At 34.7% G+C, this 25,798-nt stretch overlaps 1 long non-coding RNA gene across 19 annotated transcripts in view; it reads right to left on the bottom strand.

Annotated features, from left to right (window-relative positions):
- The window catches only part of LOC139894292 (uncharacterized), a 29,793-nt gene extending 4,863 nt beyond the window's left edge, over positions 1-24,930 (bottom strand). The window contains exons 1-13 of one of the 19 annotated variants that reach the window (XR_011774893.1): positions 24,778-24,930; positions 23,920-24,009; positions 23,750-23,826; positions 23,472-23,537; positions 22,964-23,354; positions 22,555-22,648; positions 21,919-22,427; positions 20,641-20,766; positions 19,726-19,838; positions 19,522-19,618; positions 16,813-16,885; positions 16,439-16,492; positions 15,117-15,423 (exon numbers count right to left, since the gene is read on the bottom strand). This is a non-coding gene — a long non-coding RNA (uncharacterized lncRNA). Of the gene's footprint in view, positions 1-15,116; positions 15,424-16,307; positions 16,493-16,812; positions 17,443-19,521; positions 19,619-19,725; positions 19,839-20,640; positions 20,767-21,918; positions 22,432-22,554; positions 22,652-22,963; positions 23,355-23,471; positions 23,538-23,749; positions 23,827-23,919; positions 24,010-24,777 lie in introns of those variants that run through there. The other 18 variants (XR_011774891.1, XR_011774899.1, XR_011774902.1 and 15 more) reach the window with 18 other exon arrangements.
- Between the last annotated feature and the right edge of the window lie 868 nt (positions 24,931-25,798).

Here is a 25,798-nt window from a genome sequence, read left to right as displayed (position 1 = left end):
CAATTAGATGATGAAAGTAACGCGGTTACTTTTGAAAACCGCCAATGGAAGGTGGTTAGAGGTAGTTGTATTGTGGCCTGTGGACATAAAAGGGGAACTCTTTATATGGTTGAAGTGTTTGATGAAAACACTGTGGTTGCTACGGTGAATGTTGAATCCGAATCAACTCTATGGCACCGAAGGCTCGGGCATATGAGTGAAAAAAGTATGAAGATGCTCGTTTCGAGTGGGAGGATTCCGGATTTAAAAGGGTAGAACTTGGGTTTTGCGAACCATGTGTCTATGGGAAGCAAAAGAAGGTGACTTTTGGCAAATCGGGGAATGCACCTAAGTTGGAGAAATTGGAGCTTGTTCATAAGGATGTATTTGGTCCAACGAATGTAGAATCACATGGATGTTCTCGCTATTATGTCACCTTCATTGACGACTCCACTCGAAAGGTATGGGTTTATTTTCTTAAAGCTAAATCTGATGTATTTAATACATTTGTGAAATGGAAAGCTATGGTAGAAAATGAGACTAACTTGAAGGTCAAGTGCTTGAAGTCGGATAATGGAGGGGAATATGGTAGTCTTGAGTTTAAAGACCATTGTGCAAAGCTCGGTATTAGAATGTTGAAAACGGTACCGGAGACACCGCAACACAATGGGGTCGTCGAACGTATGAATCGTACGTTAAATGAAAGGGCAAAGAGTATGAGACTACATGCCGGTTTGCCTAAAATGTTTTGGGCGGATGCGGTTAACACGGCGGCTTATTTGATAAATAGGGGGCCCTCAACACCGATGGGTTTCCGAATTCCCGAGGAAGAATGTGTAATGACCCGCATTTTTTCGATCGTTCTATACTTATAAGATTAATATTTACATAAATTAAACCTTACCAACATGATAAGCAATCCAAATTGTTGAGATTTATGTTTCCGAAAAGAGATTTACACAACGTTTGACCGTCTAGTTTGACCGATGATATCACGAACTATACAATATATGATAATTATACGTTTGTGTATATATATGTATATATACATATTTAACATGATTAATGAATGTTTTAATATCTCATTTTGTATTAATAACAATAAGTTATAAGTATAGTTTGAAACTACTAACTTAAGTTTTCAAAACGATAACCATACGTAACGTTATTTGACATAAATACTTATGACCTATAATGTTTATACATATATCGTATAAGTAATGTATTTAATCACTTTTAAGGACTTAAATACATAAAACAATATAAGTATATTCACAAAAGATAGCTATATTTGAATTCTCATTCCATTTTTCACAAGATTTCTATACGTATATCTAGAGTACATGTACTCGTATCATACCTAACCTCTATACGTATTTACTATTGGTATATACACATCAAATCACCACCAACCAGCCCTTGTTCAATGCCTTATGTATAAGGTAACTACTTTTGTTATCTAGTATGACAATTTCACATGATTAAAAGATTTTTTCACAAAATTACAAACTTATACACCTTTTACACCACCATTTATACTCCATTCCATTTTCATTTTACTACACATTTCCTTTAACTAAAACACACATACTTTTAAGAGCCTTAACCTCCATAACCATTCAGCTAATATCCATGAAGATCTAGCCATAAAAACATCACTTAATCACCATAAGAAAACTCTTACAAAAACACTTCAAGAATCCTTCCAAGAACACAAGTTTACTTCCAATCTTTCATCCAATTCCATCACCCTTTTGGTTCTAGGTTCTTACTCCTCTTTTACAGAAATCTTGTCCAAGTAACTTGAGGTAGTAACTTTGTTCATAACCTTATTCGATTCATATATATATAGCTATCTTATTTTGTGGTATAAAATTTTAACAAGAACATAGTTTGAATGTTTTCAAACTTGTTTGCAAACTAAATAGATCCTTCTAACTTAAATTTTAAAATACTTCAAGACCTGTAATATATCATAAATATATGCTAATTTAACAAGGTATAACTTGGTTTTTCAAAGAACACCTTAAAAACTGAATTTACGACGTCGGAGTGCAACCGGGGGCTATTTTGGGTTGGATAATTAAAAACCATCTTAAACTTTGAATTGGAGGTTTATTTTCTGGAAAAATGATTTTTACTATGAATATGATAACACATAAAAATTTCATGATTTAACTCAAAGTATAAGTATTTTTAGAAAATAATCATTTAAGGTTGTTTACATGATGGAAAATGATTAACTTCATAAGTTTCACTAAAGTTTGACCTATGACCTGTGATTTCGAATACAAACTAAGGTATTTACAGTTCATAGTCTTAAAGAGGGACTCGATCCAAGGAAGTGGCAAGTTCAATCAACGAAAACGGAGTTGTAACGAAGAAACTATGACCAAAACGAGATCGGATATCTAAGACTAGTTTAGCTACGAAAATAATTGGAGAAAATCAAATAAATCACATCTTTTTAAAATAACATGATATTTTATATATATGTACTCATAATTTAATTTTATATGGTTCAGGATCACCCGTAAACAATACGAGAAGATTAATCATAAGATCCCATGATTGTACGCAACACGTCATTTGACAACACCGGTACTTTATGTACGCAACACGTCATTTGACAACACCGGTACCGTGGGTCAAGATTAATCTCGACCAATACATATACGATGGGGGTTTTTATTTATTTCATTGGGGGTTTATTAAACACCTAAAAATGAACCATTAAAATTGAATTACTAACATCGGACTGCTAACTACGGACTAAGGAATTATTAAAAGTATTAAAAGTATTATAAGTATATATATGTGACGTTTGTTTAAAAAGAAAAGGTATTGATATATTATATATGGATAGGTTCGTGATATCAATCGGAGACCAAGTCAAAATTACATATCTTCAAGACGAAAGTGAGTATATAGTCCCACTTTTAAACTCTAAGTATTTCGGGATGAGAATACATGTATTTTATGTTTTACGTTATGGACACAAGTAACTGGAAAATATATTCTACGTTGAGTTTTACCACTGGCATACTTCCCTGTAGCTTGGTAACTATTATTTACAGCGGTATTGTAAACGCGAATCCTGTTGATAGATCTATCGGGCCTGACAACCCCAACCGGACTGGACGACCAGTATTCAACGGTTGCACAGTACTTCGTTTTGTGACTACACTTGGTACGGTGTAGTAAGATTTCATAATAAAGGGAATATGCGACGTGATTAAATGTTAAGTATGGTTAACAAGTGCTCAACCACTTAGAATATTTTTATTAAAACGTTTATATATGAAATCTTGTGGTCTATATATATATATATATTGCTGCCGGCATTAAACCTATATCTCACCAACTTTATGTTGACGTTTTAAGCATGTCTATTCTCAGGTGATAATTAGAAGCTTCCGCTGCAACATGTTGAATTTAAGCAAGATCTTGAGTATGCTTATTTGTGTCAAAAATAAAACTGCATATCCGAGGAATTGTAATGTAAAATATGCTAGAAATCGTATTGTTATCATCACATGTAAAGTTTGTAAGTCTAAGATTATCGCTAAACGATAATCATCTTTATTTTGTCTAAAGCTTGTATCAAAATAAGAATTATGGTTTGTAATGTAAAATATATGCAGTTGTTCTTTTAAAAATGTCGCATATAGAGGTCAATACCTCGCAATGAAATCATACGTTATCTAACTCGTTCTTTTGGTTAAGGACGGGTTATGACATGTGGTATCAGAGCGGTGGTCTTAGCGAACCAGGTTTGCATTAGTGTGTCTAACTGATAAGTCGTTAGGATACATTAGTAAGTCTGGACTTTGACCGGGTCTGATTTAAAAACCATTGCTTATCATTGTTGGTTAAAATTTATATGTAAATATTATGTAGTACTAATGGGTTAGTTGTTGTGTGATAGATGTCGGGCTCAAAACTTGTTGTCACATTCAGCGACTCCGAATCAGAATCTTCAGATGGTGTTCCAGTCATTAACCTATCCGATGACGAAAATAATATCTTTGGGGAAGACTCACAAATTCCGGATGAACCAACAATAAAGAACCCGGAAAGTGAACCCGAGGAGGAAAGTGAACCCGAGGAGGAAAGTGAACCAGAGGAGGAAAGTGAACCCGAGGAAGAAATATAAGAAATTACGAAAGACAAGTTCGAACTAGGAAAGAAACGAAAGGCTAATGAATTAGAAAATTCAAATCCCGAGTTTAGTAAGGATGATGTGGCACCAACTCCACTAGACACTACCACCCCTATTCCCGCTATTCCTATTCGTTCTATCCCGGCATCCAGTTCTTCAGCCCCACCGCCAAAATATAGGCAGACAGCTAGGATAAGCGTTAGGCCATTCCTTGAACCTAAACGTCCTAGAAAATAGACCAAACGATGCACTGCCGTATTAAACCATGGGATCATATAATGTTTTGTATAATATTATTAGTGTGGTGTGCTTAATATTCGATGTAAGATAAGCATATGTAAAATAGTGAAGTATGAAATGCAATAATTTTCCATGGTTAAGTATTATTTAGATTGTAGTAATTGGTTCTGTACTAAGCTATTAAGTATGAACATTAACGGGTAGGTACTACCCTAGATATAATTATAAAACGCTAATAAGAAGAAAAGGCTTTTATAATAATACCTGATTCATATTATTAATAAGCTATAATGTACTGTAAATATACACTACATCTATAATATTCCATGTGAATAATTATTTTCTTTTCATTCTTATTATAGAAGAATATGGAAATTGAACCGAATGACGGAACAAGAAATCCAGGAACTCATCAATCAGCGAGTGAACGACAGAATGTTATGGGTCGAGGCTGCAAGAGGTGCTGCAGTTAACCCAAATCCTCGTGTGGGGTGCACTTACAAAACTTTTCAAGCTTGCAAGCCCTCATCATTCAGTGGAACAGAAGGACCGATCGGTTTAACCCGGTGGATAGAAAAGATGGAGACTGTGTTTAAAATCAGTGGTTGTGTTGAAAAGGACATGACCAAGTATGCATCGTGCACTTTACAAGATAGTGCACTCACATGGTGGAAAAATTATGTGAAGCCTGTAGGAGGAGATGTAGCTTATGATACTCCTTGGGAAGAATTCAAAACAATGTTAATCAACGAGTATTGTCCAAGGAACGAGGTTAGGAAGTTGGAAGATGAATTACGAAGCCTGAAGGTTGTTGGTACTGAAATCACCAACTACAATCAGCGATTCATGGAATTAGTTTTGCTATGTCCTGAATTGGTTCCAACCGAAGAACGAAAGATTGAAATGTACAAAGATGGTTTGCCCAAAAAGGTCAAGGCAAATGTTACAGCATCGAAACCTAAGACAATTCATGAAGCTATAACCATGGCAAACGAGCTAATGGATCAGGTCATCATGGATAAGAAAGTATCCAATACTGATGTGAAGGTATCAGGTAACAAAAGAAAGTGGAATGGAAATTATGATCGAGGTAACCAACAACAATCTTTTAAGAAACAAGAAATCACGCAAGGTGCGGGTAGTGGTTTAAGCTTTGGTTACAAAGGACAAAATCCTTTATGTAACCGATGCCACAAACATCACTCTGGCTACTGTAATGTGGTATGCAACAAATGTAATCGAAAGGGTCATCTTGCTGAAGATTGTAGGGCTCTCGTTACAAATACAAATGGTACCAAGACTCCTGCCACCAATGCAAATAGAACTGCTTTGGCTACCATTACTTGTTATGGGTGTGGAAAACAAGGTCACTATAAGAGCCAGTGTCCGAATCCAGAGAAGAATAATGGATCTGCACATGGAAGAGCATTTGTTATTAATGCTAGAGAGGCGTATGAAGACCCGGAGCTTGTTACGGGTACGTTTACCATTAATAACTTATCCGCATCTATTATATTTGATACTGGTGCCGATAGAAGTTACGTGAGTAGAGGCTTTTACGCTAAATTGAATTGTTCATCATTACCTCTAGATGCTAAGTACATGATTGAGTTAACTAATGGTAAACTAATTAAAGCCGACAAAATTTGCCGTGATTGTAAAATAAATTTAGCCGGAGAAATGTTTAAAATTGACTTGATACCCGTAGAATTAGGAAGTTTTGATGTAATAGTCGGCATGGACTGGATGTCCAAAGTAGGAGCTGAAGTTGTGTGTGCCAAGAAGGCAATTCGCATTCCTTGTAAGGATAAAATGCCGGTGATAATTTATGGAGAGAAGGGTAACTCAAAGTTAAAACTCATTAGCTGTTTGAAAGCCAAGAAGTGTTTAGAAAAGGGATGTTATGCTATTCTAGCACATGTTAATAAAGTCGAAAAGAAAGAAAAAGAGAAGTGCATCAACGACGTGCCTGTGGCAAGAGATTATCCTGAAGTTTTTCCGGAAGAGTTGCCAGGATTACCTCCATTTAGATGTGTAGAATTTCAAATAGATTTAGTACCAGGAGCTGCACCAGTGGCTCGTGCACCATATAGACTTGCACCGTCCGAATTAAAATAACTTCAAAGTCAGTTAAAAGAATTACTAGACCGTGGATTCATACGACCAAGTACTTCACCGTGGGGAGCTCCAATTTTGTTTGTTAAGAAGAAAGATGGATATTTTAGGATGTGTATAGATTATTGTGAATTAAATAAGTTAACTATCAAGAATCGGTATCCACTACCGAGAATTGACGACTTATTTGATCAACTGCAAGGATCATGTGTGTACTCGAAAATTGACCTAAGGTCGGGCTATCATCAATTACGTGTCAAAGAAGAAGATATACCGAAAACTGCTTTTCGGACACGCTACGGTCATTACGAATTTTTGGTCATGCCGTTTGGATTGACGAATGCGCCAGCTGTATTCATGGACCTCATGAATCGAGTTTGTAGTCCATATTTAGATAAGTTTGTTATTGTTTTCATTGATGATATTCTTATCTATTCCAAGAGTGAGCAAGAGCATGAGCATCATTTAAGGTTGATATTAGAGTTGTTAAGAAAAGAACAGCTATATGCTAAATTTTCTAAATGTGCTTTCTGGTTGAAAGAAGTGCAATTTCTTGGCCACGTTGTTAGTAGCAAAGGAATTCAGGTTGATCCAGCAAAAATTGAAGCCATTGAAAAATGGGAGACTCCTAAGACACCAACGCAGATACGCCAATTTTTGGGTTTAGCCGGTTATTATAGAAGGTTTATTCAAGATTTTTCCCGAATAGCTAAGCCGTTGACAGCGTTAACGCAAAAAGGGAAGAAATATGAATGGACTTCTGAGCAGGAGAGTGCATTTCAATTACTGAAAAAGAAGTTGACTACGGCGCCTATTTTATCGTTACCAGAAGGGAACGATGATTTTGAAATATATTGTGACGCTTCGCGACAAGGTTTTGGTTGTGTTCTTATGCAACGGAAGAAAGTTATTGCATACGCATCCCGACAATTGAAGATTCACGAGCGGAATTATACGACGCATGATCTAGAACTGGGAGCAGTCGTGTTTGCATTAAAGATATGGAGACACTACTTGTATGGGGTTAAATGCACTGTGTTTACTGATCATAAAAGTCTTCAACATATTTTTGATCAGAAACAGCTGAACATGAGGCAACGTAGGTGGGTCGAGTTAATAAACGACTATGATTGTGAAATTCGTTATCATCCCGGGAAAGCGAATGTGGTGGCTGACGCTTTAAGCAGAAAGGAACGAGAACCAATTCGAGTACGAGCGATGAACATAAAAATTCGCATGAATCTCAACTCACAAATCAAAGAGGTTCAACGAGAAGCACTTACTAAAGAAAATATAGGAAATGAAATAATGAAGAAGTATGAGAAGCAACTCGTTATGCGGGAAGATGGAATTCGATATTTTGCAAATCGTATTTGGGTACCGAAGTTGGGTGGATTAAGGAAGTTGATATTGAACGAGGCACATAAGACAAGATACTCGATACATCCTGGAGTTGGAAAGATGTACCAAGATCTTAAGACACATTATTGGTGGCCTAATTTAAAGACAGACGTTGCAACATATGTTGGGGAGTGTTTAACTTGTTCCAAAGTCAAAGCAGAACACCAGAAGCCGTCAGGGTTACTTCAACAACCAGAAATTCCAGAATGGAAATGGGACGGTATTACCATGGATTTCATCACGAAGTTACCAAAAACTGCCTGGGGATACGACACCATTTGGGTGATTGTTGATCATCTCACCAAGTCTGCACATTTCTTGCCTATAAAGGAAACGGATAGAATGGAGAAACTATTACGATTGTATATAAAGGAAATTGTTTCAAGGCATGGAATACCTATTTCCATTATATCTGATCGTGATAGTAGATTTACCTCAAAGTTCTGGCAATCACTACAAGAGGCCCTAGGAACTCGTTTGGATATGAGCACCGCATATCATCCGCAAACCGACGGGCAGAGTGAAAGAACAATTCAGACTCTTGAAGACATGCTCAGGGCATGTGTGATCGATTTTGGAAACGGATGGGATAAGTATTTACCGTTAGCAGAATTCTCGTATAATAATAGTTATCATGCGAGCATTAAAGCTGCACCATTCGAAGCATTGTATGGAAGGAAGTGTAGATCTCCTATCTGTTGGAATGAAGTAGGAGATCGACAATTAACTGGTCCCGAGATCATACACGAAACGACTGAGAAGATAGTACAAATCAAGGAGAGATTGAAAACAGCCCGTAGTCGCCAAAAGAGCTACGCCGATGTCCGAAGGAAACCATTAGAGTTTCAGATCGGTGACATGGTTATGCTAAAGGTGTCACCTTGGAAAGGTGTAATACGTTTCGGTAAAAGAGGTAAACTGAACCCAAGATATGTAGGCCCGTTCAAGATCATCGAACGCATTGGACCGGTAGCTTATCGACTCGAGTTACCGCAACAACTCGCCGGAGTACATAATACCTTTCACGTCTCAAACCTTAAGAAGTGTCTTGCAAAGGAAGATCTCACCATTCCTCTTGAAGAAATCCATGTCGACGAGAAACTACAATTCGTCGAAGAACCAATCGAAATCATGGACCGTGAAGTTAAACAGCTCAAGCAGAGCAACATACCGATCGTTAAGGTTCGTTGGAATGCTCGAAGGGGTCCCGAGTTTACTTGGGAACGAGAGGATCAGATGAAACAAAAGTATCCACACTTGTTTCTCGATAACGCAAAATAGGTACAATTTTAAAATTTCAGGACGAAATTTATTTAACGGGTAGGTACTGTAATGACCCGCATTTTTTCGATCGTTCTATACTTATAAGATTAATATTTACATAAATTAAACCTTACCAACATGATAAGCAATCCAAATTGTTGAGATTTATGTTTCCGAAAAGAGATTTACACAACGTTTGACCGTCTAGTTTGACCGATGATATCACGAACTATACAATATATGATAATTATACGTTTGTGTATATATATGTATATATACATATTTAACATGATTAATGAATGTTTTAATATCTCATTTTGTATTAATAACAATAAGTTATAAGTATATTTTGAAACTACTAACTTAAGTTTTCAAAACGATAACCATACGTAACGTTATTTGACATAAATACTTATGACCTATAATGTTTATACATATATCGTATAAGTAATGTATTTAATCACTTTTAAGGACTTAAATACATAAAACAATATAAGTATATTCACAAAAGATAGCTATATTTGAATTCTCATTCCATTTTTCACAAGATTTCTATACGTATATCTAGAGTACATGTACTCGTATCATACCTAACCTCTATACGTATTTACTATTGGTATATACACATCAAATCACCACCAACCAGCCCTTGTTCAATGCCTTATGTATAAGGTAACTACTTTTGTTATCTAGTATGACAATTTCACATGATTAAAAGATTTTTTCACAAAATTACAAACTTGTACACCTTTTACACCACCATTTATACTCCATTCCATTTTCATTTTACTACACATTTCCTTTAACTAAAACACACACACTTTTAAGAGCCTTAACCTCCATAACCATTCAGCTAATATCCATGAAGATCTAGCCATAAAAACATCACTTAATCACCATAAGAAAACTCTTACAAAAACACTTCAAGAATCCTTCCAAGAACACAAGTTTACTTCCAATCTTTCATCCAATTCCATCACCCTTTTGGTTCTAGGTTCTTACTCCTCTTTTACAGCAATCTTGTCCAAGTAACTTGAGGTAGTAACTTTGTTCATAACCTTATTCGATTCATATATATATAGCTATCTTATTTTGTGGTATAAAATTTTAACAACAAGAACATAGTTTGAATGTTTTCAAACTTGTTTGCAAACTAAATAGATCCTTCTAACTTAACTTTTAAAATACTTCAAGACCTGTAATATATCATAAATATATGCTAATTTAACAAGGTATAACTTGGTTTTTCAAAGAACACCTTAAAAACTGAATTTACGACGTCGGAGTGCAACCGGGGGCTGTTTTGGGTTGGATAATTAAAAACTATCTTAAACTTTGAATTGGAGGTTTATTTTCTGGAAAAATTATTTTTACTATGAATATGATAACACATAAAAATTTCATGATTTAACTCAAAGTATAAGTATTTTTAGAAAATAATCATTTAAGGTTGTTTACATGATGGAAAATGATTAACTTCATAAGTTTCACTAAAGTTTGACCTATGACCTGTGATTTCGAATACAAACTAAGGTATTTACAGTTCATAGTCTTAAAGAGGGACTCGATCCAAGGAAGTGGAAAGTTGAATCAACGAAAACGGAGTTGTAACGAAGAAACTATGACCAAAACGAGATCGGATATCTAAGACTAGTTTAGCTACGAAAATAATTGGAGAAAATCAAATAAATCACATCTTTTTAAAATAACATGATATTTTATATATATGTACTCATAATTTAATTTTATATGGTTCAGGATCACCCGTAAACAATACGAGAAGATTAATCATAAGATCCCATGATTGTACGCAACACGTCATTTGACAACACCGGTACTTTATGTACGCAACACGTCATTTGACAACACCGGTACCGTGGGTCAAGATTAATCTCGACCAATACATATACGATGGGGGTTTTTATTTATTTCATTGAGGGTTTATTAAACACCTAAAAATGAACCATTAAAATTGAATTACTAACATCGGACTGCTAACTACGGACTAAGGAATTATTAAAAGTATTAAAAGTATTATAAGTATATATATGTGACGTTTGTTTAAAAAGAAAAGGTATTGATATATTATATATGGATAGGTTCGTGATATCAATCGGAGACCAAGTCAAAATTACATATCTTCAAGACGAAAGTGAGTATATAGTCCCACTTTTAAACTCTAAGTATTTCGGGATGAGAATACATGTATTTTATGTTTTACGTTATGGACACAAGTAACTGGAAAATATATTCTACGTTGAGTTGTACCACTGGCATACTTCCCTGTAGCTTGGTAACTATTATTTACAGCGGTATTGTAAACGCGAATCCTGTTGATAGATCTATCGGGCCTGACAACCCCAACCGGACTGGACGACCAGTATTCAACGGTTGCACAGTACTTCGTTTTGTGACTACACTTGGTACGGTGTAGTAAGATTTCATAATAAAGGGAATATGCGACGTGATTAAATGTTAAGTATGGTTACCAAGTGCTCAACCACTTAGAATATTTTTATTAAAACGTTTATATATGAAATCTTGTGGTCTATATATATATATATTGCTGCCGGCATTAAACCTATATCTCACCAACTTTATGTTGACGTTTTAAGCATGTCTATTCTCAGGTGATAATTAGAAGCTTCCGCTGCAACATGTTGAATTTAAGCAAGATCTTGAGTATGCATATTTGTGTCAAAAATAAAACTGCATATCCGAGGAATTGTAATGTAAAATATGCTAGAAATCGTATTGTTATCATCACATGTAAAGTTTGTAAGTCTAAGATTATCGCTAAACGATAATCATCTTTATTTTGTCTAAAGCTTGTATCAAAATAAGAATTATGGTTTGTAATGTAAAATATATGCAGTTGTTCTTTTAAAAATGTCGCATATAGAGGTCAATACCTCGCAATGAAATCATACGTTATCTAACTCGTTCTTTTGGTTAAGGACGGGTTATGACAGAATGGCATGGTAAGAAGGTGAGTTATGGTCATCTTTAGATCTTTGGGTGTAATGCATATGTGAAGACCAAAGATGCGAATAGAGACAAGCTTGAAGCTAAGTCAAAGAAGTGCATTTTCATAGGCTACGGGTCGGATGAAATGGGTTATCGTTGTTGGGATAACGAGGCTAGAAAAGTAATTCGTTCTCGCGATGTTACTTTTGATGAAGATTCGGTCTATGGCAAACCGGAAACGGGGAGTCCTAAACCGGGTCATGTTACTTTTGACGATGTTTCTATTGATGATCTTACAGGTTCTAGTGGGAGTACGGGAAACAATGAATTACCAACAAACGGTGAGGCGTCAGAAAATGCTAATGATGGGGATGGTTCGGAAAGCGGTGATGATTTCGAACATAGTGCGAGTTCTAGTGATGAGGAGGGCACAAATGAAACCGGTCCAACCATTTCGGTTACTCCTACACTAAGACGCTCGACTAGAGTGCCCAAACCTAATCCTAGGTATTCTCCATCAGCAAACTACTTGCTCTATACGGAGAATGGTGAACCCGAAAGTTACTTTGAGGCAAGAAAGACAAAAGAATCCATACAATGGGAGCTTTCCATGAAAGAAGAGATGGGGTCACTTGAGATGAATAAAACTTGGTCACTAGTGAAGTTACCTCATGATAAAAGGGCGTTGCAAAGTAAATGAGTGTATCGAATCAAGAATGAGTTGGATGGCAAGAAAAGATACAAGACTCGTTTGGTAGTCAAAGGCTTTCAACAAAAGGAAGGGGTTGACTACAAAGAGATATTTTCACCAGTAGTTAAAATGACTACTATCCGTTTGGTACTTTCTATGGTTGCATCCAAAGACTTACATCTAGAGCAACTAGATGTGAAGACCGCATTCTTGCATGGTGATCTTGTTGAAGAGATCTACATGAGGCAACCCGAGGGCTTTGAGGTAAAGGGTAAAGAGAAGTGGGTTTGTAAGCTAAAGAAAAGTTTGTATGGATTGAAGCAAGCACCTCGGCAATGGTACTTGAAGTTTGATGATTTTATGAAGAAGATTGGTTTCTTAAGATTTGAAGCGGATCACTGTTGCTACTTGAAGAAACTCAAGTCTTCTTATATAATCTTATTGTTGTATGTTGATGACATGTTACTTGCAGGTTCCAACATGTCCGAAATTAACAAGTTGAAGGGATTACTTTCCCGTGAATTCGAGATGAAAGATCTTGGTGGTGTTAGGCAAATACTTGGCATGAGTATTGTGCGTGATCGTGTGAAAGGTACTCTCTACTTGTCTCAATCCAAATATATTGCGAAAGTAGTAGAGAGGTTTAATATGGAGAATTCAAAGGCTCGTTCTATGCCTTTGGGTAGCACGATTAAGTTATCGAAAAGTCAATCACCAAAGACGGTAAAAGACAAAACGGATATGGAAAAGCTTCCATATGCATCGGCCATGGGTAGTATTATGTATGTCATGGTTTGTACAAGACCCGATATTGCTCAAGCAGTGGGAGTTGTAAGTCCTTATATGTCTAATCCGGGGAAAGAGCATTGGGAAGCGGTCAAATGGTTGCTTCGTTATTTGAAAGGTACTTCTAATATGGGATTGTGTTTCTCCAAAAACAATCTCATATTTAGGGGTTATGCGGATGCTGATTTGGGTGGATGTGATGATTCGGGTAAAAGCACTACGGGTTATGTTTTCACAATAGGGAAGACGGCGGTTAGTTGGATGTCTCGACTACAAAAGAGTGTGGCTTTATCAACCACCGAAGCCGAATATATGACTATTGCAGAAGCTTCTAAAGAGCTTGTTTGGTTGAAAAACTTCTTAGGTGAGTTGGGTAAAAGACAAGACTATTGCGTCTTGAATTGTGATAATCAAAGTGCGGTTCATCTTGGGAAGAATCCGGTGTTTCATAGTCGTACGAAACACATCAAGATAAGGTATCATTTTATTCGACAACATATAAATGATGATACTTTATTATTGGAGAAAATCCTTGGTACGAAGAATCCTGCTGATATGTTTACTAAGGTTGTTACGACAGAGAAATTGAGGTTTTGCATTACCTCAATTGGTCTTCTAATGAATTAATGAGAGAAGACCCCAACTAGAGAATTAGAGAGTTAATGTTTCAATTCTAACAAGTAGTGTTGAAGACCTTGTATCGAAAGTCTGCTCATCCGAAGTATGTGTTGAGTGTGCGTGTCCCAAATGAAGTTTGGCGGTATAATGGTGGTTTAACGTTCTTGGTTAGATCGTTGATATTCTGGGTTGACGAAGGTTGGGTTTGTTCAATGTCTCCAAGTGGGAGATTGTTGGAGATATGGAGAACTATAAACAATTAGAGGGAAGATTCCAGGAAACTCACACGAAGCTTCCACGAAGTTGTTAGGAAACTCACATGTAGCTTCCACGAAGTTGTTAGGAAACTCACATGTAGCTTCCACGAAGCTGTCAGAAAATTCACATGTAGCTTCCACGAAGCTGTCAGGAAACTCACATGTAGCTTCCATGAAGCTGTCAGGAAACTCACATGAAACTTCAAGGAATTGTTTTAGCTTACTCCTTAAACCATTCTATAAATAGACCATCTTGTAACTCATTGTAAACACACCACAAATATTCAGTAAATACATTCTCTAGTTGGTCCGTGGACTAAAGCAATCACAACGATTGCATATAACCACGTTATCTCTTGTGTCGATTTACATTTCTTGCATTTATAATCTTTCGTTCATTAAGTGGGTTAGTAATCTTGTAGAATTATTATCGGTGAGTGATCTTGTTGAATCACTTACGTTGTTTTGGGTCCTAATATCCTAATATCCTTACAGTAATATATATGTATACACACACACACACACACATACATACATATATATATATATATATATATATATATATATATATATATATATATATACATAAATGTGTATAACACACACATTAGCACACACAAACATGCAAATTCTCTTTTCCCAAGGTTGCAAAACCATTAGACAACACTCTCCTGTTCCTCCTCAGATGAGAAACCCCAAGCATTTCTCCGTTCTTAATGACCTGTTTATATACTACTAACGTAAAATTTTAGTATATATGTGTGTGTGTGCCTGCCCACACGCGCGCCCAAACACACTTGCGAACTTCAGATTGGTTAAGTCTCACTTAGATCAGTATGATGAATTCCAGTTAATCTACAAAATACTTCATGTTCCTTAAGGAATAAGAGTTTCCCGTGTATAGGTAGAACATGTTGAGGCTTCACAATCTGCAACACTTCTTGCTACACACACACACAGGAAAAAAAAAACTCATAATTGAATTGTTATATATATATATAGGGGCAGGATCAATGGGGAAGTAACCAATCGGGGGGAAGCGGGGGAAGCAAAAAAAATTTTTTTTTTCGTTTTTTTTTTGATTTTTTTTCTGGCATCAAGATCACACAAAAATATGAACATTTAGAAGAGACACTTCGTGATGAATGTTATTATTTAGGCGGGAAAACGATCGACAAAAATAACATTCAAGATAATATTGTTCGTGAAGAACATGAACGTTTTTTTTTTCATGTTTTGTGAAGTAAAATTTAGCCCGATTTAGAGTTTAGGGTTTAGGGTTTAGGGTTTGGTGTTTTGGGTTTATGAAAATTTAGCCCGATTTAGAGTTTAGGGTTTAGGGTTTGGTGTTTTGGGTTTATGGATTTATTCCATAAACCCAAAACACCAAACCCTAAACCCTAAACTCTAAACCGTCCGTGTTAAAAACTCAATCTAAATCCTAAATCTAAACCCTAAATCCTAAATTTCTAAACCCTAATATCTAAACCCTATAAACGCTAATATCTAAACCCCAATAGCTAAAACCTCAAAATACGCTCGAAAAACACGATAATTGTTATATATTACTTCTTCGAGCGTTTTCCCGCCGAAATAAAAACATTTATCACAAAGTGTCTCTACTATAATGTTCGTGAACAAAATTTTTTCAAAAAACGAAAAAGAAAAAAAAAGTTTTGCTTCCCCCGAATGGTTACTTCCCTCTTGATCCTACCAATATATATATATATATATATATATATATATATATATATATATATATATATATATATATATATATATATATATGCTAATGAATGAATATTATGATACAATCAGCTCTTCATTATTGTTCATATGATTTATAAACTTTTTGGGTCTTAGTTATATAGGAGAGTAGAAAAATATCTATCTGTCCCTTGTTAATTGCAAGTGAAATCAAAAGACAAACGAATAGTCTCTAAAATTGCTCCTTTTTACCCATTACTAGTGTCGATCAATTTTCATCACTCAAGACTCATTACCAGGGATCACCTGTGAATAACAAAAATACAAAATACTGTCACAATCATATAGAAAGCTAATTGTACTATTAATATGAACTAGGGGTGTGTTTGGGTGAGCAGCTTATTGGAGCTTATGGGAGCTTATAGGAGCTTGAGCTTATGATTTTAATAAGCTCCAAGTCATAAGCTTTGTTTGGTAGACATAAAAAGCAGAGCTTATGAAAATCATAAGCTCTTAAAAAATAAGCTACTTGTAGTAGCTTAGGAAAAAAAGTAGAGCTTATGAACTGGAAAATAAGCTCCAGTTAGTTTACCAAACACTTATAAAAAATAATAAGCTCTAGCTACCAGCTTTAAAAATAAGCTCCAGCTCCAGCTCTAGTCCATAAGCTCCAGCTCCAGCTATAAGCTCCAGCTCCAGCTCCAGCTAGTTTCACCCAAACACAGTGTTAAAATGTGTTGCTCAAACACATTACATATTGCTGTAATGATAATAAAAGAAATTAGTAATGTAATTTGTTGAACATTAAAGATAAAATAATATGATTTGGGAAACACCATCAGATTCACCAAAGTCGAGTGAACATTCTCGGGATTTTGAAATCCCATTGGAAAATCGAACGATGGGAGATCGAGATTTGCGAGGCATGGATATATATTATCTATCGGGTGATTACTCAGATCACTCGCCAATCATTTACCCAGCTCTGGCTGCGGGTAATATCGGTGGTTTAAGGTGCGACTTCAACTCATTGCTATCTTGCCTGCCTACCGAGGTACGGCATCCAAGGAACCATATGAGCTTATCATGGAGTTTAATTAGATTTGCGCTACGAACCAAATGGGTTCACTGATGAGGAGGTACGTCTTCGTTATTTTCCCTTTTCATCAAAAGACAAAGCAACGCGATGGTTTCTGTCCTTGCCCGCCCGGACGCCCGGAGCATCAACAATTGGGCGGAGATGAAAAACCAATTCCCTGAGGAATTATAACCAAAAAATAAAACTTCAATTCCGACAGGCGTATGCAAATTAAATCATTTAGGTAATTACCCAATGAACTTTTTCATGAAGCTACAAGCGTATAAAGGAACTGCTTAGGTCGTGTCCCCCTCACGAGATACCGAAATGGGAACTTGTCAAAGTTTTCTTTCATGGTTTTGACTCGCAGAATCGACATTTTCTATTAGTGGCTAGTGGTGGTGTGTTTTTGACCCGGAATTGTAATGAGGAGTGGGCATTTTCCTAGCAACTGAGCAAAGGTTCAAAAACCCAAGCTTCAATTGAACGGAAAGCTCGCAATTCAAAAACATAGTGGAATATAATCAAAAGCATTGGTCATCCTTTTCAGATAGAAATCGATTCATCGTCGCCATTTTTCTGCTCTTTTTTTTTTTTTTATCTTTTTTAGTTTCTTGGATTTCATGTTAAATGGAACGATGGAAAGAGTCTGCGTTAGTTATATAAGTGTGATTATGTGAAAATAACTTAATGCTAATACCCTTTGTACGTACTCACATTACATTGCTGCTGTTAAATTTTTTCTAAATGATTTCGTGTCCTAATAGTGACCTAGATGGCCCTCGTTTTAGTGATTATTTATCAAATAAACATTCTGTATCTTCATATTTAATTTTCTCATGGCCTAAATTATTTATAAAGTGTCTGGATGTACATGCATTATATACTCTGCATTTCTAAAAATGGGTCCAATGATTTTCTCTAACACCTATTGCATTTTAGACAAATAAAAAGGGGAATTGATTAGTTGAGTCCATTTTCACCAAGCCTAATAAATAGAGACATGTCTTCGGACTTGTATATGCGTCTAACGGTTCGAGTTGTAGAGTTTTCAATTTTGAGTTTCGCATTTTCAATTTTTCATATTCGAGCTTCAGTTTCACGTTTTCATTTCATGTTTCAGTTTTTCAAATTTTATTTCGGGTTTCTTTTTCAATTTTTAGTTTCGCGAAACTGAAAGTGAAAGAGATACCTGAAACTCGAAACTGAAAGTGAAACCCGAAATCAAATTTGAAATGCAAAAACTGAAAACTTTACAACTCAAATGTTATACCCAGACCCATTAGACATGTCTCTATTTATTAGGCTTGGTGAATTTGGACCCAACTGACTTATTACTTTTTCTTTTTTTTTTTTGTCTAAAATGCAATAGGTGTTAGAAAAAATCATTGGACTCATTTTCAGGAATGTGAAGTATGTAACGAATGCATATCCAGACATTTTATAATTAATTAAGGTCATGAGCAAATTAATTACGAACGTACACAATGTTTATTTGGTAAATATTCTCTAAAACGAGGCACATTTAGGTCATTATTAGGACACAGAATCATTTGAAATCTTTTTCACTGCAACAACTTAACATGCGTACTTACAAAGGGTATTAGCATTCAATTATTTTCACAATCACACCTATATAACAAACAGACACCCTATAACAAACAGACACTCTATCCATCGTTCTATTTAACCTAAAAAAATAAAAAATAAAATAAAATCATAAATAAAAAACTTAAGAAGATCAAAAACCAAAAAAAAAATAACGATGATAAATCGATTATTAGCTAAAAGGATGACAGATGCTTTTAATTATGTTTCACTCTGCTACAAAGGTAATATAAAATATGACACGTAAGTATAATAGCGTGTAATAATGGGATTAGTAGGATACATCCACTCTAATAGATATAACATATGTATACGCACATATATTATACCCCTTTCGTCCAGAGATATTGTCCAGTATTCTTTTTTAGAATATCTTAAATTAATTGTCCACTTTCATAAATAGATAAGGATGAGAGGGTAAAACTCTTTTACACTCTTACTTTATGCATGTAGAACAAAAATGTAGGTAAAAAGTAAATGGTAAAAGTGTAAAGTAAGAAAAATACATGTGACAGTCACTTTTTTCTTCTAAAAGTGCGTGTTTTTGTATGATCGAGGACAATATATATGTTTTTTTGTCAAAGGACAATATGGGACGGAGGGAGTATATGTATTTATATAACACACACACTGTCACAAACACGCAAACCTAAAAAGTCTCTTTTCCCAAGGTTGTAAAACCATTAGACAACACTCTTCTGTTCCTCAAATGAGAAACCCCTTAGCAATTTTCTGAGCATTATGACCTGTTTAAATAAACTAATGTTAAGTTCCAGTATATATGTGTGTACACACTAGCAAATACACATGTTAACTTCAGATAACAGTTAAGTCGCAAGAGGAAGTCACTTACAGTAGTGCGATGAATCCAGTTAATCTATCAAGTACTTCGAGTTCCTTAAGGAATAAGAGCTCCCCGTGTATAGGTGGAAAATGTTGAGGCTTCACAATCCGCAACACTTTTTGCTACACAAATAATAATGATGAGACGATGAGGAGGACGAGGACGACGATGATGATGATGATGATGATAAAATAAAATAAACTCATAACTGAATTGTTCCAAATACAAGAAAATATTCAAAAGAATGAATATTACTTATGATCAAGGTTGAAAAAGACGTGAAACGGGGCCGAAACGGTAGTGACCTCAAAACGTCGCAACGGAAAAAACGGGGTCGAGACGGGGTCGAAACGGATGTTGACTAATGTGGACTTTTATATATATAAATATATTTTACACATATTTTAGAGCTAAAAAACCTTCGTTGACAAGTTTGTACCTATAATTGCTATTAGATTTAATATAATATAAAATGGAATACTAAACTAAGTCAATTTTGATTGATTTGACCGACTTATGACCGATTTTAACAGAATTTCTGACTTTTGACCGGCGTTGACCCAATTTTTTCTGCATTTGACCTGACTTTTGACCGTTGACCGGCTTATAAGAAAACAGGACGGGGTCGAAACGGTTTAGTCACCAAAACGTCGCAACGGGCGTCGCAACGGACGCCGTTTACAACAGTGCTTATGATACAATCAGCTCTTCAATTTTGTTCATATAATATTTTCTGGGTCTTTGTTATACGGGTGAGTTGAGAAAGATCTGACTATCTCTCCCATGTCAAATGCAAGTATAATTAAAAGATAAATGAATAGAGTCTAAAATCGACTGTTCAAGATTTGCTCTCTTTTTATTTTAATATGTTGTGTGAAAAGTACTTTAAGACAGTGATAGTAACATACATATGAAAGATCATACCAATTTGTCACGATAGGCATGACCCGATGTGTGTAATTGCTCAGTTTTACCCATTACAAGTGTCGGTCCTAACTCTGACAAACGATTTAACATTTTCATCACTCGAGAGTCATTACTAGGGATCACCTGTGAATAACACGGAAACAAAATACTTCCTGATGTGAAATCAAAGGTAAAACGGATTATAAAGAAGCTGGTGATTTGTGGAGTGATTTGTTAACTTAAACATGAACACCAATATAATAAAACTGAGAAATAGAGATCAATAGCTGCTGACTTTAAGAATAAAAACAGCAAATAAGATAGTCGAATCCAACCACTTTAACCTCTAAAGAATGTTAATCTACCAAGATTAAAAATAAAGGAAACATTTCAAACCACCGAGATCATAAAAGCTCTAAAGGAAAATGAAGATTTAAGGTAAACAGAGTTGACTCCATTGGAAATTTAGAATTCATATTCATCAAAAACTGATCTGTTACATTCCATCAGCTTCCCTTTTATAGAGAAGTCAAGTTTCTAGATGCTTCTATTCCCTTCCCTAGACAAAATAAGACAAAAGCTGAAATTGTTTGTTACAAAGGTTAAGAAGTTGTAACATGTTACAACAATCATCAACCAATAGTACAACAATTAAAGAATCAAATCTGTTGGGACCACTTTTGATGTCCCCATTTTCTACAGCAGCTGCTGTTATTGGCCCCATATTAGTTCCATTTGCTAATTTGTCTCTTTCTTCCTTCATACTTGATTGGTTGGCTTCAAAGCTTAATTTACAACTAAAAGAGCATAATTAAAACTACTATAATCACACACATTTATGTTGCATATCGATACAAACATAAAGCATTTGAGTTGTTTATTGAAAGCAAGTAAAATAGAAATGGTAAATGCCTAAGCCATCCATTTCAAGTAAGGTGTACCCTTGGTTGAATTTAGGGTCACCAAACAACATCTCAAAATGAGACATAGCAGGTAACACAACCATAGCCTGACTCGGATCCATCACCAAATCAGGTTCTGATATAACCATATCACTTCCACAATCATATAGAAAGCTATTTGTGATAAATAATAGTAGTATGATTTGGGAGGTTGTATGCATTATAATATAGCTAGGGCCACTTTCTAGCTGATCGGATTATTTCCATGTAGTTAAATAAAACATTAGTGCATCGTTTGAGATAAAAGATAAACCAAATCAACCCTGGTGAAGATTTGCACCTCACTTTTGCAATAATGTTTCATAAAATAAAAATATTTGAGATAATTAATTACCTTAGCAGAAAACAAAAATGTGTCTTCTTTGTTTAACTTGAAAGATGACTACTTCCGTATGATGCAATATTGCAGCATGAGGTTCTGCCTTAAACGAGCAAATACAGTAACAGCATTGATGGGTAAAGAACACAAAAATATTTAACGTGGCAAGTGTGCGGTAATTTCAACTCACTTGAGAGCCTGTAGTAACAATAACCACATGTGAAGAAATAGAAAGAAATATGAAAGCTAATACTAAAAAGCCAGCTGTAGATACGAACAAACCTTCAAGTAGGGAAGCGTGATTTCATAACTATCAAGATCTAAAAATGTCTCAATATCAGAAAACCAATTATTTCTTTCTTTCTTTCAATAGGGTTTCCATTTTCCGAAACAACCTATCTACCATGAGAAATATGGAAGGCAATAAAAAGATAGCAGTAAGTACGAACATGATACCTTGGGATAGCGAATCTAACTCTGAAGTTTCTAAACTAAGTTTCAATAGGGTTTGCATTTTCCAGAACCTGTCTACCATAAGAAAATAATACCAATCCAGATAGTGCATTAATTTACTGATAAACTAAAGTTAATAATATAAAAAATCATAACTCGAACAACAATTACAGAAATATGATATAAAACAGTAATCACCTTGTGAAGGATAGGATACATAGATAAGCAATAAGACCTTTTGGATTGCCCTCTTGAATCCAAGCTAAAATCGTACCCATGTGGTCAAAAGTGACTACTTGAATTTATCCCACAAAATATACAAACAATCAAACACAGTACTTTAAAATTTCAATAGAAATAAGATGACGAATTAGTAGATTAGAGTTCACTTGTTGCTTTTTCTTTATTACTAATCTTATATCTCATTTCGGAAACCAGTTATAGTTACATCATTTCAAAACTTCGCTTTAAAGATATCTTAACTATGAAGTTGTAAAGAATGGCTCAAGAATAACATGCTAGCAGAAAATACAGCCAATGGTAACATGTGAAGGAATAGAAAGAAATATGAAAGCTAATAAATTGCTAGCAGAGAATACAAACAAACCTTCATATAGGGAAGTGCAATTTCATAACTATCATGTTTTAAAGATGTCTCAATATCAGAAAACCAATTATTTCTTTCTTTCAATAGGGTTCATTTTCCAAATCATATCTACCATGAGAAAATAATGCAGACCCAGTAAGTGATGATGAAAAAAAAAAGGTTTACCGCTTCAATAGCAAAAACAAGTAGTTTATTTATACATCGTGAAATGGGGGAAAAAGGACCACATACAGACATACATTAGCATATAAAATTGAAAAAGATATGCCTATATACAAACCGTCATATAGGGAAGTGCAATTTCTTAACTATGAAGTTGTATAAATGGCTCAATATCATCAAGGTTATTCCTCCTTTCAATAGGGTTTCCATTTTCCAGAACCTATCTACCCTGAGATATTAATACAGACCCCTTTTAGTGAAGTTTATTAATTTATTAATAACAAATGTTAAATAAATATGCATTATTACAGATAGAGAAATAAGATGATGGATGAGTTGTGCTCACTTGTTGCTTCTTTTCACCCCAAATCTCATATCATAAGTCTGTCAAATTCAGTTAATTTAAAACTTCCTGTTACATATCAAAAGAGTAAATAAGAGAAAAAAGTGTATGAAAGATATATGTAGCCTAAATGTATAAAGCGTTGGCTGTTAATAATTCTCTTCTCTTTGAATACCAAAACCCAAAATGCCATGGATACAAGGATTAATAATTTAATACATCAGATATATATGGAATGTAACTCACAAGTCTGGCTAATTTGATTAATAAAAAAAGTCAACCTCTTTATTAGCAGAAACAAGCAGCTACACACAGTCTATTTCATTGAGATGGAGATAATATCTCAACAGCTTCAAATCTTATATTAAACATCATGCAAAGAAATGACACAAATATATATAGTCAACTGAAGATAAAAGATATTATTATAAGTTTAAGCATGTGAGCTAACAATTTGAACATCCTGAGTGTCAAGTGAAATTGGCCCTAAATCAGGAAGCCTAACTTTTTTGACTGTGCTCTGTCAAGTTGGCTCTGGTAGCTACATATAAATAAGTATAAACAGTTAATTAGAACAAATAACTTAAAATATTACAAGTCTAATATGATATAAATAAATAAACATACAACTTTCCTGAAGAGATATATGTTCACGACTAAACTCAACCACTTAACCAAATCAATCTACATACCAATCTCAATGAAGATATTACGCATAAATACACAATACAAGACATATATACACAAGTTTTCACCTTGCATCTTTCTATTAAAGACCTCTAAATATCAATCAAATTATGTAAAAACAGAGATTACTTCAAAATACCAGTTTGATTATTGAATACCCTTTAATCTAACTATACGTATGCCTTACATTCAAGCTGTTGTTTAATGATAGATTTTACTCATAGTACAGTGATAATTAAATACAAAAACTAATGTAAATTTAACAAAAAAATCAACATCTATATGTTTCCATCCATATCACTTGTTACAGATAATGTAGCAAGCATTTCATTAAACAATCAGTTAATAGACATACAAAATATACTAAATCTTGTAAATCAAACATATACCTACTTTGACTAAAGTCAAAATCAAACACTCAAGAAGGTAAAAGTCAGACATTCAAAAACGTCATAATCAAATATTCAAGAAATTCAGACTCAAACATTCAATGAATTCAGAAATTTGAAATCAAACATTCAAGAAATTCGGAATTGAAACATTCAAGGAAGACGGGATCAAAGATTCAAGCAAGATAGATAAAAAAAAAAAAGATATAAACATATATATTGAAAATTAATACCGGGAGAAGTGGAACCTAATAGATGCAGTGCCCGGGAAAAATTTGCCCGAATTTTGATCGAGGGTTTGGGCCTTTGGGTAGTGTGGTTTAGAACGACGGCTATGGAGTTGAACCTGCGTGGACTATGGTGGATAGTAGCAGTGGCGATTCAACCTAATGAGTTCCCAAAAAATTAACTTTCTTGAACAAAATAAATATTGAATATGTAGGGTTAAATCAGGTCGGGTAGGGTCGCGCTCAAAACATAAGCATAAAATTGAATAACTGTTCATATGCATTCTTAAACAAATATTACACATTCTGGTGGAAGAATTGTAAATTATGTCATGTTATATTACGTGTTTATTTTCGTTATATATTTAAAAATATTGTAAGATTATTTAAATATTGAATGGATATCCATTAACCCGCTTAACTCACTGGATATGGATATAGAGTGATGAACTAAATTTAATTGGATATGGATATGGATGAACAAAAATTAAATAGATATGAATATGACTTCACGCCCTCACCGATCCATATCCGATCTATTGACATTTTAGGATGAAGGATTGAAAATGGAACTGTAAGAAATTGTGATGTAGAAGGAAGTAAAAAAAAAATAGAATTAGAATTGAACAAGGGTTTGTTTATTTTTATATCTAATAAATTCAATACCCCATTCTATAAAATTATAAGTGGGTTAATTTCAAACACTTTAGTAGTCTAAACTATTAAACTATAATCTCTAAAAATTTATGGGGTCCCATTATTATATTTAGCGGTGTCCTATACATAAAAAATAAAAATTTTGTGATAAATTTCGAAAAACTAGTGGTGTCACGGGACCCCGTGAGTCTTCAAGTAAAGTCGCCACTGGATCGGTATTTGATCGGAGGGTTTTGGGTGTGGTGTTTAAGTATTTCGTGTTTAGGGTAGGATTTGGGGTGTTTCTATTGTTGCGTGTTATATTACCGCGTATTTAATTTATTCCCGTTAATTATTTGGCCTAATTATTACTCCGTAAATTGTTAACATA

This window comes from Rutidosis leptorrhynchoides, chromosome 2 (assembly GCF_046630445.1).
Source record: "Rutidosis leptorrhynchoides isolate AG116_Rl617_1_P2 chromosome 2, CSIRO_AGI_Rlap_v1, whole genome shotgun sequence".
Classification (NCBI taxonomy): domain Eukaryota; kingdom Viridiplantae; phylum Streptophyta; class Magnoliopsida; order Asterales; family Asteraceae; genus Rutidosis; species Rutidosis leptorrhynchoides.
Note: the sequence above shows the minus strand (reverse complement) of the source record. Positions and strands in the feature narration are given on the sequence as shown.